The following is a 14,108-nucleotide window of genomic DNA, read 5'->3' as shown; positions in this document are numbered from 1 at the left end:
GCAGCCCGACATGTGCTCGGCATACCCACACAGAGAAGAATTGTAAGCTGAAATACATCCTTTGCTCCCTCTCTTAGTCACTGTTCCAATGCTGTGAAAAGATACCATGACCAAGGTAACTCTTATCAAAGAAAACATGTAATTGAAGGCTTGCTCACGCTTTCAGAGGTTAGTCTATCATGGCGGGGAGAATGATGGCAGGCAGGCATGGTGGTGCTGGAGAAGTAGCTGAGAGATACACCCTGATCTGTAGGCTGAGAGAGAGACCCTGGACTTAGTATGGGCTTTTGCAACCTCAAGCCCACCCCCAGTGACATGCCTCCTCCAATTAGGTCACTCCTAATTCTTTTCAAACAGTGCTACTCACTGATGGCCGAGGAGCACAGAAGTAAGCATTAGGTCACACTACCAGCTTCGCTTTTAGCTGCAAGGGGGAGGGGCTATGAGGCCACAGCGGCACAGCATCCTTTCTCATCAATTTCTTGTCCCAGAGAGAGACCTGCAAAAAGGTGGCTGGTGGCCTGATTTCTGGGATGGGGAGAGCAGCTAAGCAGTCTGTCCCTAATGTTGAAAATGAAGCTTCATTTCCAGCATCTTTAGACCTCTTCACAGAGCTGTGGTACCAGTTAAAGAAGTCTTTGAGGGAGGAGAAGATTGAAATATTCTTGATGTAATGCTTCTTATTCTTTTTATCAAATCTCACTCCCCCGCCTCCCTCCCATTTTTTCCCCCAGAAAGACCAGCTGAATTCAACAAGTATTTCAGAAGGCCACCAGCATGGGGACAAGATGACTGGGCCCCCAGGAGACCAAGAAGAATTAGCGTAGGCAGCTCGTGCTTATGACATCTGTCCTGGCCTTGCTTTTCCTCCCAGGGGCCTGAGCTGGAGTTTACTTGTATAGCCAAATGGCTCTGGAACAAACCTCCCAGAATACCCCTAGCTCTGTCAAACGGCAACTGCGTAGTTCTAAAGGCCTGTGCCCTCACAGAGCTTACATTTCAGCAGAGGTCAACTCTCAGGAGTCGGTTCTCTTCTACCACGTGAGCTCAGGTCATCCGGCCTGATGGCAAGCTCCTTGCCCTCTAAGCCATCTTGTGGCCCAGGCAGCACATGGGTCTTGGTGAAGGATGTAAGCTGCATAAAAGCATTCTTAATGTAATACTTAAGAAACAGGCTGGGCGGTGGTGGCGCACGCCTTTAATCCCAGCACTGGGGAGGCAGAGGCAGGCGGATCTTTGTGAGTTCGAGGCCCGCCTTGGCTACAGAGCGAGATCTAGGAAAGGCACAAAGCTACACAGAGAAACCCTGTCTCAAAAAACCAAAAAAAAAAAAAAAAAAAAGAAAGAAAGAAAAAAAGAAACAGTAAGTGCTCAGTCATGTGTTACGTGAACCCAAGTGACCATGATGATTTTAGCCAATCACCTCTGAGGGCACCCTGACTCACTTTAACCTAGGAGGGAATTATTTTTCTCAACTCTTTAAACTCTCAAAAACAGTTGAATTTTTCATGACTTCACCTTATTTTAATAATAATAATAATAATAATAATAATAATAATAATAATAATAAAACGGTAGAGTAAATTTTAAAAGAAACACAGCCTCCACAATGTCATTGTCTAAACATACTGTTTCTATTTTCCCTTGTGTTTCCCTTTTGTCTCCTCATTTTGAAAATTCAAATTAAAATAGTTGAACACAAAGGCATGTATACATGTGTTGCCTGGTTACCTCAAGTAACACTATCTCAGAGCTATTTTCCAAATGACCACACAGTTTGCCTAATTATAAATTTTAGTGGTTGCAAAATAATCCATATTTACTTGTCCCTTTTGCTATTCTTGTTGTTTATTTAGGCTGTTTTTAACACAGCACTGTCACAGCTAAGGCTGCAGTCCCGAGTATTTACAACGTTTCTCTTAGAATGTGTTGCCAAGAGCCAGCATTGCTGGGTCAAAGGCTATGAACATTTTTATAACTCTTAATATCTAATGCCAAATTGTGGAAAGGTTTGCAAGAGTTTATAGTGCCAAAGGTTGGATCTTTTCATAGGAAAAGAAAAGTAGTAAGTCTGGAATGATGTGTTTTAGTTGGCGTTCTCTAAAGTACCAGAACTTACAGAATAAGTCTTCCATATGTAAAGGGGGTTTATTGGAATGGCTTACAGGCTGCAGTCTGACTAATCCATTAATGAATCCATAAATGAAAAGTCCAAGAATCCAGTAGTTTCTCAGTCCACAAGGCTGGATATCTAGGCTGGTCTTCAGTGTTTGTTGGAATCCGGAAGAAGTAGGCTGTAATGCCTGTGAAGGAACGGATGGGCTGACAAGGAAAAGGCAAGCAGGCAAAGAGCAAAAGCTTCATTCTATGTCTGTGTCTGTATACAGGCTTCCAGCAGAGGGTATGGCCCAGATTAAAGGTGTGCCTTCCCACCTCAAGATCGGGATCAAAGGTATGTCTTCTACCTCAAAGGTCCAGACTAGAACTGGATTCACCTCTTCAAATCAAGTAAAGCATCTCTCACAGGGGTGTGTGTGTGTGTGCCCTCCATTTCTGCACGGTAGTTCATGGCAAATGTAGTCAAAGCTGACAACCAATCCTAGTTATCACATGGTGGTCCATGCCTTTAATCCCATCACTCTAGAGCTGGAGGCAAGAGGATCAAGAGGTCAGGGTGGTCCTTGGCTACATAGCAACTTCAGGTCAGGATGGGCTACATGAGGAGACCCTGTTTCAATCATAATGACCCCACTACCCACCAAAGAAAGCAAAGAGTAAAATCAAAAGCACCATTTTACAAAATAGTGCTCTTAATTCAGTTTTAATGATACTCTGCCCACAGAGGTTTTATACAAAACTACACAGTTCATTTTTCTACCCTACTTGGACTTTATGCTGCATTTAAATTTTAGCCCAACCTTGAACTTGCTTATTGCTTGGTAGGGTGAATATTTTCATATATACTTTTTGTTACCTGTACTGAGAGTTGATTTTAAAATACTGTTTTTCAGCCTGTTGTGGTGGCCTACGCCTGTAATCTCACTAAATTGGGAGGCTATAAGACCACAGGTTGGAGGTCAGCCAATTCTGCATATTGAGTTCCGGGGCAGATGGAGCTGCAAAGCTAGACCTTGTCTCAAAAATAAAATAAAGTTAATTAATTAAGAAGTAAAAAAATCATTTCTGAAGGTTTGTATTTTCTTCTTTATATTATTACCTGTGCTTTATATTGTTATTCCAGGAAACTTTTAAAATTAATTGTTTTCTTTCTTTTTTTTAATGTATGTGGGTGTTTCGCCTGTGTCTGTACCATGTGCATGCAGGGCCTGAAGAGGCCAGAAGAGAGCATCAGATCCCCCTGGGACTGGAGTTACAGATGGTTGTGAGGCACCATGTGGGTGCTTGGAATTGAACCTAGGTCCTCTGGAAGAGAAGTTAATGCTCTTAACCATTGAGCCATCTCTCCAACCACCCCCCAGGAATATTTTATTAAACCTGGGTAAGGGCAGGAAGCAAAGATTTGATCTGGCCTCACCCTTACTGCTCTAGCCCAACTGAGCTACTCAAAGATGTTAAAGATGTAGAGTTAATTAGCTGTGATGATTAATTGAATATCTAGTCTCCATCCTCTTTAAGGGTGAAGACATGATGATCCATGGTTAGTACTGAAGTGAAAAAGTGCGCCCAGCTGGTTCAGACTGTTTTTTGTTTGTTTGTATTGCTTTGCTTTTTTTTTAAACAAACAATGTGCAATGGATTCCAAGACAATGTTTCATTCTAGCTACAGATACCAAAAGATGTGAATCCAGATGTTTAAATAGGTATGAAAGAGGGTCATCATCATCTCAGGAACAAGGAACATCTTCCTTTTTTTTTTTTTTAACCAAATTTCTTCTTCTTCCTCCTCCTCCTCTTCCTCTTCCTCCTCCTCTGTTCTTATTATTTGTTTATTTGTTTGAAACAGGGTCTTATTATTTAGCCTTGGCTGGCCTGGAGCTTGTTGTGTAGATCAGGCTGTCCTTGAATACATAGTAATCCACCTGCCTCTGCCTCACAAGTACCGAATTTTTAATTCCACCTGTGACAGGAGCCCCTTCCCAGTGGCCTTGGCTTTTTGCTCCTGGAATTTCTTCTGTTCCTTTTGTTTCTGTTTGAAAGTCTTATATTTCTCATCTATCTCTTTGGCCTGCTTCTTGGACTATCTCAGGAGCTTCTTCCTGCCATCTTTGATGCCAAACACGACATCTTCAGCCCCTTCCCCAGACCCTGATCCCAAGCCTTGTTCTTTTTCTTGCGTCAAGACCAGCCTACTATGTTGCCCAGGCAAGCAGCCTTGCAGTAGACACCTTTCTGCTGCCACTCTCCAGTGTTGGGGTTACAGACTGTGCCTCCACCCCAGTCAGGCTAGGTTTTATGCCTAGATGGGTTTGGGGGATGTCACGGACTATAGAATGAGCTCTGGGAAGGTGGGTCCTGGAGTCTGTGAAGAGCACCTCTGTTCACTATGTGTAGAGTCAGAAACCTCACGGAGGAAATGGATCCAGTGGAAATGGATCCTCTGGCAGTCAAGCTCATTGTGAAGACAACTGATGGGACCTAAGAATTAAATAGTGGCAGTGAATCAATGATAACCTTCTTGTTTGATTTTTTTTATAATATTTTTATTACATGTGATCCATTCGTTTGTTTCTGTGTCTGCATGTTGTGTGTGGAAGCATGTGAAGACCAGAGGACAACTTGTGGGAGTCAGCTCTCTCTATCAGTGGGCTCCAGGAATCGAACTCAGGTCCCAGGCTTGCTGGCAAGCGTCTTCGCCTGCTAAGCCATCTTGCTGGCCTGCGTTTGAAGGTTTTATGGCTTGTTTGTAGAAATATAGACCTAAGCATTGGAATGGCTGGTAATAGGACATTATGTTAGCATCTTATTCCCGTGTGTGTGTGTGTGTGTGTGTGTGTGTGTGTGTGTGTGTGTGTGTGTGTGTGTGTGATATGCACATGTGCTTGAATGTGACAAGGCCAGAAACCCTCAGGTGTCCTGCTCTATTACTCTGTTCCATTCTATGGAGACAAGATCTCCCACTGAGCCTGCAAAGAGGCTGACAGCCAGCAAGCCCAGTGGCCCTCCTGCCTCCAGGCTCACAGAGCTAGGGTGACAGACTAGCATGGCTGTGCTCAGGTCCTTATGTCTGTGCCGCAGACTCCCACCCCCTGAGTCATCTCTCTAACCCGGACTTCTTACTCTTTAACGATCTTTGAAAGGAGAATTCTTTGTACTGTATTTACACATTTCCTAGAAGTTTCATGTTATTTAAAAACAGAAGAAAAAAGGAAAAGCAAAACACACACACACACACACACACACACACACACACACACACACACATACACACAGAATGAACTGTAAAGGTACACACTAAGCTACTCACAGTGGGCATTTTAGAGGAGACAGTAACAAAGGAAAGCAGGCGCAAAGAGGTGGTTTGAAACGTTATTCTACAAACTTGTGTACTGTCACACGAAAGGTGTACCTCTAAATAGAAAGGATCGACTGAAGAATTTTGGTCTTTGTGGTCCTTGGGATCAGACTAGCCTTGATCAGCATGGCTTGATGCCTTGACCTGACTAGGGATGTTAAGAGAATGAAGAAAGAACAGAAAAGCTGGGGTGGGGTGATCTGTGCAGGCTTTTATGGAGTCGCACCTACTACTGCAACAGCCTCAGTGAGTTTATTTTACGAACAACACAAGGGCTGGCTACTCTCCGTAGGCCTCTGTAGGTCGACGGTTTCGAAGGTGCACACACTAGTCAGTTGTTCATAAACACTTGTATTTGCACACACTGTCAATATTCAAACTCTGACTGGAGGAAGTCTCTGTCATCCCTCTGAGCCTCTCTGGCTCAAGGTTTGCAATTTCCATGAGCCGGAGGCATTGGGTTCTTGACATGGCCATGCCCATGTCACACAATACACAATCACTCAAGACTTTATCTGATCCTTACACATTCACGCAAGGCTTCCTTGGCTTCCCACACAAACTGAGGGTCTTCGGCATGCTGAACATATATTCTACTAGTGAGCTACACCCCAGCTAGATGAAAACACTGAAAAGAACTATTAGTCACAAACAATACTTCTGACATTCTGGGGCATTCAGATGAATGTTTTATCCGTTTGTTTTATATTTGTGGTGTTGGGATTCAAACCCATGACTTTACCAATGAACTACACTCTAGCCTCAGAATTAGTTTTAAAAAATTATTCTAAAAAAAAAAAAATCATCCTGAGTGAGGTAACCCAGACCCAGAAAGACAAACATGGCATGTACTCACTCCTAAGTGGATGCTAGGAATAAAGTACAGGACAACCAACCTACAATCCACAGCCCCAGAGAGGCTAGAGAACAAAGAGGACCCAAAGAGGGATGCAAGGATTTCCCTAGGAAGGGGAAATTGAAGAGATCTCCTGGGTAAACTGGGAGCGGGGGTGGGCTGGAGTGGGGATCGGAGGATGAGAACTTGAGGGAGTAGGATGGGCAGGCAGGTGCAGGAGGCAGTTTTGGGGCTGGACGGAGGGCTAGGGAGAAACCTGGTGCCAGGGAAACTCCCAGGAATTCACAAGAAAATCCTAGCTAAAACCCCTAGCAATAATGCAGAGAGTGTCTGAACTGGCCATCTCCTGTAATCAGATTGGTGACTACCCTAATTGTCATCACAGAGCCTTTATCCAGTCACTGATGGAAGCAGATGCAGAGATCCACAGCCAAGCACTGGGCCAAGCTCTTCGAATCCTCCTGAAGAGAGGGAGGAGGGATTGTATGAGCCAGGGGTGGTCAAAGTCATGATGGAGGAGCCCACAGAGACAGCCGACCTGAGCTTGTGGGAGCACATGAACTCTGAATCAACAGTTAGGGAGCCTGCATGGGACCGACCTAGGCTCTCTGCATGTGTATGACAGTTGTGTAGCTTGGTCTGTTTGCAAGGCTCATAGCAGTGAGATCAGGACCTGTTCCTGGCACTTAGCTGGCTTTTGGGAACCTGTTCCCCATGCTGGATTATCTTGCCCAGCCTTTATACAGGGGGAGGAGCTCTGTATTACCTTAACTTGGTGTGCCATGCTATGTTCAAGCCCATGGGAGTCCTGTCCCTTTCTGAATGGAGACAGAAGGGGGTGAGGGTATATGGGAGGAGAGGAGGGAGGGGAAACTGTGGTCAGTATGTAAAATAAAGGAAAAAATGTTAATTAAAAATGATTTAATTAATTATTATTGTTATTACTATTATTATTATTATTGATACAAGGTCTCACCATATATCGTTGGCTAGCCTGGTACTCTTTGTGTAGACCTAGCTGACTTGGGGTTCATAGAGATCATTTGCTTCTGCCTCCCATGGGCTGGGATTATAAACATGGAACACCACATCTAGCCAAAAAATATTTTCCAATAATTTTTAAAATTATAATAGTTTGCAAGTGTGTGCCATGCCTTGCATTTGGAGGTCAGAGGACAACTTGAGGGAATAAGTTTTTTCCTTCCATCCTGGGGTCCTGGGGAATGAACCTGGGTCTTCAGGTCTTGTGGTAAGCACCTTTTCTGGTAAGCTATCACACGGGTCAAGTTTTAACATACTTTAAAGGTCATTTATGTATTAGCTCCTACTGTTAATGGCCTCTGTCTCTTTGCCTGCTTTGAAGAAGTCAGTCAACCTTCTCACAGCTAAATTTAGTTTCCAATTTGTTTATACTGTCTAGCTTTTCCTTCCTAGGTATTTGGGAAATTTTAAATTATTGAGTCAACAGAGCTGTGTTGTATTGTATTCATATAAACAGAGAAATAATAGCATGAATGAATATTTAGAAAAGAAACAAAAATGAGCACACTAATGGGGAAGATTTCTGCTACAAATATATGTTAAAAGACTGTTAAATTATTAATACAAAGGCCTGAACTTTACTTTCTTTACTTTACTGAGAATTGAACCCATGGCCTTGTGCATGCTAGGTAAGTAAGTGCTCTAACACTGAACTGTGAACCCTTAATCCAAAAGTCTGAGATTTTCTTATAACTCTGTATGGATGTTCAAGAATTTAGTAATTATTTGAAGAGAGTTTCCCACTCAATTTTACATTCTTGCTAGAGTATAATTTAACTTGCTTTTGATTTTCCTCAACAGGTACAAGTACAGAGAAGAACCAGGGCTGGGGATATGGCTCAGTCGATAAAGTGTTTGCTTTGAAAGCTTGAAGACCTGGAACTCCTGAGTTGAATCCACAGCATCCATGTAAAAAATAGGACATAGTGGCAAGCTTCACTAACCCCAGTGCTGGGGAAGTGGAGACAGGTGCATCCTGGGGACTTGCTGACCAGTTAGCACAGCTCAAATGGTGAGTTCCAAGTTCAGTGAGAGATCCCATCTAAAAAAAAAAAAAAGAAAAGAAAGAAGAAAGAGAGAAAGAAAGAAAGGAAGAAAGGAAAAGAAAAAAAAATATTGAGAGTTTGGAGTGATCCTGTATACTTTTGATCCCAGCAGCTGGGAGGCAGAGGCAGGCGGATCCCGTGAGTTAGAGGTCAGTTCCAGGACAGTCATGGGCAGAGCTACATAATGAGATCCTGTCTCAAAAAAAAAAAAAAAAAAAAAAAAAGTGGGTGAACGCAGTTAAGTTAGATACCCAACATCAATCTCTGGGCTCTACAAGCATTTGTATACACACACACAGAGAGAGAGAGAGAGAGAGAGAGAGAGAGAGAGAGAGAGAGAGAGAGAGAGAGAGAGAGGAGAGAGGAAAAAAACAGGAAGAAATAATTTAAATACTAATCGGAGTTATGTAACTACTTTTTTTTTTTTAAAGGAAGTTTTAAGACCTGGAGAACAGTATGTAGGCAGGGTCACTTAAGGCTTTTGAGTGACATTTAGTGACATTTGTTATGTGGAGTGCTTTTAAGTCACACACTGTAACTATTTACATTTTAGGTATGTCTTCATACTGGTGAGAATCCTATCCCACACAGTCATCACAGGAGTTGATATCTGGCCCCATTCCCCCTCTCTCTGGACAATAATAACTGCCACTTAAGACCACATACCACTCAACATTAATAAATATAGCGATATAGCAGGGCATGACAGTACATGCCCACAATCCCAGTGCTCTGGAGGCTGAGTAAGAGGGTCACAAGTTCGAGGCTAATCTGGGCTAAAAATAAATACAGCAATGCATTTATACATTTATGAAAAACCTATGACATTCAAGGTGCTTGATTAAAAAATAGTCATATTTGGAAGATGGTTAAATTTGCATTTTCTTTCTTTTTTAAAACACACATAATTTGGTTTTTGGCTTCTTTTGCATGCCCAAAGTACCTAGTACAATGTTTGGCTCACAAAAAATTCAAGGACTTGTTGACTCAAAAAGAAAAAAAAAAAAAAGAAGAAAATCTTACTCTAATATGTGTCCTTAGAGACACGTTTCCCAGTTCTTATTCCCTATGGTTTGTATAAAAATAGACCAGGATTAAACTGTTACAGAAACAAACTCAAACTTCTGGAAATACTGGATAATGCCCTTTTACCCTTTTACTGATAACCACAGAAAGCACACACACACACACACACACACAGACACACATGGAAGGGTGATTAACCTTAAGTTCTTATTAATATTCTGATTAGAATCAGGTTAGGCATGTGTTGTTATAGTGTTTGGAAACAAGAGTTCTTTCTTTCTTTCTTCCTTCCTTCCTTCCTTCCTTCCTTCCTTCCTTTCTTTTTTTTCAAGACAGGATTTCTCTGTGTAACAGAGCCTTGGCTGTCCTGGAACTTGCTTTGTAGACGAGGTTGACCTTGAACTCACAGAGGTCCACCTACCTCTGTCTCTTGAGTGCTGGGTTTAAAGGTGTGCGCCACTACACCTGGCTAAGAGTTATTTCTTGAACCAGGTGTGGTAACACTCACTGACTTGTAATCCCCGAGCTCCAGAGGATAGATCAGAGGACTCTTGCACTGAGGTCAACCTGAGTTGGAAAGCAAGTTCAAGGATAGCCTGGCCACATAGCAAGACGCTACCTCAAAATAAAATTTATTTATCTCTTAAACAATAATAATAATTGTAGGTAGAGTTTTCCCATCCTGGGAGCTGTTTCCAAATTACCACACAGAGGTTTATATTAATTGCAAATGCTCAGCCAATAACTCAGGCTTGTTACTAGCTAACTCTTACACATAAATTAACCCATACTTCTTTTTTTCTTTTCTTTTCTTTTTTTTTAACCTAATTTTCTATATGTCCTGCTTGTTTGGCAGCTGCCTGACATCTCCTTGACTCTACCCTTTCTCTTCCCAGAGTTCTTTGTATCTGGCTCTCTTGCTCAATTTCTTCCTGCCCAGCTGTTAGCCAATCAGCTTTTTATTAGCCAGTGAGAGTAATACATATTCATAGTGTAGAAAAGGATTGTTTCACAGCATTTCCCCCTTTTTGTCTAAATAAAAAAGGAAGGTTTTAACTTTAACATAGTAAAATTACATACAACAAAAACAGTTATCACATAAGAATTAAAGTTACAGTATCTAGTCTATTTGTATTTGACAAAATTAGAGAAATATTTTATCCTCTATCTTATCTTGGTAAGTCTAATGAACTATGAACCAACAGCTGAGGAGCCCCCAACTGGATCAGGCCTTCTGGATAAGTGAGACAGTTGATTAGCTTGAACTGTTTGGGAGGCACCCAGGCAGTGGGACTGGGACCTGTCCTTAGTGCATGAGCTGGCTGTTTGGAACCTGGGGCCTATGCAAGGACACTTTGCTCAGCCTGGGAGGAGGCGACTGGACCTGCCTGGACTGAATCTACCAGGTTGAGCTGAATCCCCAGGGGAGTCCTTGCCCTGGAGGAGAGGGGAATGGGAGGTGGGCTGGGGGGAGGGCAAGGGGGGCGGGAGGAGGGAGAACAAGGGAATCCGTGGCTGATATGTAAAATTAAATCAAATTATAAAATAAAAAAATTAAAAAAAAACCTTTTATCCTGGTATTCATATTAACCAACTTTTTAAATGATAAAACAGAAATGATCAAACAAACAATATTTGTAACTGACATTACATAAATCCCATTAACATTAATTATCCCCTCATTTAATTGTTCCATTTTCAGAACATCAATTGTATTATCAAACAGAGACTGGAGCCTGATATTGGGGTAAATGTTGAAAGATCAGAGAGACAAAGGAACAAGCCACTGCCACATCTTACTTCTAGGACTCCTCAACCTGAAAAAGCCTTTAGTTCCTGTCTCCTCACACCTTACATAGCTTTCTCTGCTCATCCATCACTTCCTGGGATTAAAGGCTTGTGTGATTCCCAAGCAAAGGCACGAGATCTCAAGTGCTTGGATTAAAGGCATGTGATTCCCAAGTACTGGGATTAAAGATATGCACCACCACTGCCTGCCTCTGTTTCTCTCCTAGACTCAGTCAATCTCATGTAGTCCAGGGTGGCTTTGAACTCACAGAGATCCAGATGGATGTCTGCCTCCCAAGTGCTAGGATTAAAGGTGTGGGTTACCACTATCTGGCCTCTGTGTTTAATCTAGTGGCTTGTTCTATTCTCTGATCTTCAGCCAAAGTTTATTAAGGTACACAATATGTCACCACAGTATAGGCCTGATCTTAGGGGTCACACATGAGTAAGGGATTTGAGTTAGGAAACTGAGGCACACTTGGAAACAAGGAGACCTGAAGCCAGAGTCTAGCCTTGTAGCTATTTCCTGTGGAGATAAAAAGACTGATTGTGAGGGGGATATTGTGCTTTGCTCTATTTTCCTTTTTTTGTTTGTTTAGTTTTGGTTTTTGGTTTTTTTGTTTATTTGTTTGTTTGTTTTTGTTTTTTGAGACAGTTTGTCTGTGTAGCTTTGGCACCTTTCCTGGAACTCACTCTGTACCCCAGGCTAGCCTCAAATTCAGAGATCCACCTGCCTCTGTCTCCTGAGTGCTGGGATTAAAGACGTGCGCCACTGCCGCCGCCGCCGCCGCCGCCGCCGCCGCCACCGCCGCCACCGCCACCACCACCCTCTATTTTTCAATGAAAATTAAGGTCACTCAAACCTAAAATCCTGAAAGAATCATGTTCAGTCCTTTCCTGTCACCATGGAAGAAACTCATTCTTAGAGCAATTAAAGAACCTAATGCCTGTTGTAAAAAAAAAATTGCTCTGGGTGATAGAACAACTATAGAAAATAAAACAAAAATTTAAGGAGAAACCCTATATCAAAATTGATAAAGATTAGATTTGGAAACTCCTGAAAGTTATGGTTGGGGAAGGGTTTTGTTTTTGTCTTTTCAGGAAAATAAAAACAACCATCTTGAGGAATTTAAAGACCCTTGGACAAATAAGCATCCAAAGAAGAAGGAAGAACTTCTGGAAGAAATTACCAAAAAGAGAAATAATCTGACCTAATGTACTCTTGGAAGTCTTCAAAATGATGAGGAGACTCCCACAAGACGATTCCACTTAGGACTATGATAACACCACCAAACTGACAAACACCACCCAAAGGTCGGCTTTGGACTACAAACTCAGGACAAGGTCAAGATGGCTAGCTGAGACGATACAGCCTCACAGACTACTCCAGTCAGGACTTGATCATAATCCTAGATTTTCTTTGTATCTCCATAAGACTACTAGTGCCCCCAATCAGTAGGAAGTAGCCTAGAAAACTACGCCCACATTCCCCCCCAAAAATGGATTATGATTGTTTGTCTTTGTTTAGGAGGTGGTTACAAATTGTTACTGGTGCTCACTTTGGCAGCACATACACTAAAATCGGAACGATACAGAGAAGATTAGCATGGCCCCTGCGCAAGAAAAAAAAAATTGTTATTGGTCATAGTCAACCACATTCTAAAAGAAGAAAGGGGGACATGATCTATAAATGTATTATATAGAAATGATAAGATAAAAGGTAGATTATTGAATCTACTCTGAAAAGAAAAAGGGGAGGATATAGATATGATAAGATAAAAAGATAGATTACTGAATCTACTTTTGGAAAGCAACTACTAGTTTCAAATATTTTACATTGGATTGGATTTTTGTATATTGTATACAAATTTGAGATTATTTTTGTCAGAACATACTGTGCATACGTTTCTAATCTTGTTCAAGATATTGTACCTATACAACTCATTTAACAATGTAATGCAATTTTCTAGTCCTTGAAAAAGAGACAGCAAGCTGAGCATAGCATTCATCACTCTCTGTTTCTTGGCTGTGTTCAGTACAAATAGCTACACAAGCTCATGTTGCCTTGATTTCCCTACCATGATGCTCTGTACCCTTTAATTGTGACCCAGATTAAACTCCTTGTTCTTTTAAATTGCTTTGTGTCAGATATTTCTGTCCTGACCACCAGGAAAGTAATTAATACAATATATTACTAAAAAGACTGTTCATTGCTAGGAATACTCAAAACCAAGAACATGGAGCTGGGGGATGCCTCAGTTGGTAAAGTCCTTGCAACACAAGCATGAAGCCCCGAGTTTGAGCCCCAGCACACATGTAAAAGACAAGGATGGCCATGCGTGCTTCTAATTCCTGCCTTGGGGAGGTAAAGATAGGCAGATCCTGGGGACTTATTGACTACCCAGCCTAGTCTAATCAGCCATGGGTTCTAGTGAGGGACCCTGCCAGAAAACAAAACAAAACATAACTGCCCCCCCCAACAACAACCCAAAACTTCAAGGTAGACATCTCCTAACCTCTGGCCTCTGAGTACACAGGCACATTAAAAAAAAAAAACATGTACTCAGCCTGGTGATAGTGGTGCACGCCTTTGATCCCAACACTCAGGAGGCAGAGGCAGGCAGATCTCTGTGAATTCAAGGCCAGCCTGGTCTACAAAGCAAGTTCCAGAACAGCTAGAGCTATTATACAGAGAAACCCTGTCTCGAAAAAGCAAAAACCAAACCAAACAAAAACAAAAACATGCACATAGTCACACACAAAACCAATGCCATGTTGTTTCCGGGAAATTCTCTTCCAAATTCCGGCTAGGGTAAGTTATTTTACGCCCAGTGGATCATGATAATAACAATGACTTCCACCAGGTCCCTAGAATGAA

The 14,108-nt window shown here is 42.0% G+C and overlaps 1 non-coding gene across 1 annotated transcript; it reads left to right on the top strand.

The window, feature by feature from the left end:
* Positions 1–12,781: 12,781 nt before the first annotated feature.
* On the top strand, positions 12,782–12,889 carry LOC128102815 (U6 spliceosomal RNA). The gene has a single exon (XR_008215561.1). It is a non-coding gene; the product is annotated as a U6 spliceosomal RNA (small nuclear RNA).
* The last annotated feature ends 1,219 nt before the right edge of the window (positions 12,890–14,108 follow it).

Source organism: Peromyscus californicus, unplaced genomic scaffold (genome assembly GCF_007827085.1).
Source record: "Peromyscus californicus insignis strain IS unplaced genomic scaffold, ASM782708v3 Scaffold_7__1_contigs__length_154581171, whole genome shotgun sequence".
Lineage (NCBI taxonomy): Eukaryota > Metazoa > Chordata > Mammalia > Rodentia > Cricetidae > Peromyscus > Peromyscus californicus.
Note: the sequence above shows the minus strand (reverse complement) of the source record. Positions and strands in the feature narration are given on the sequence as shown.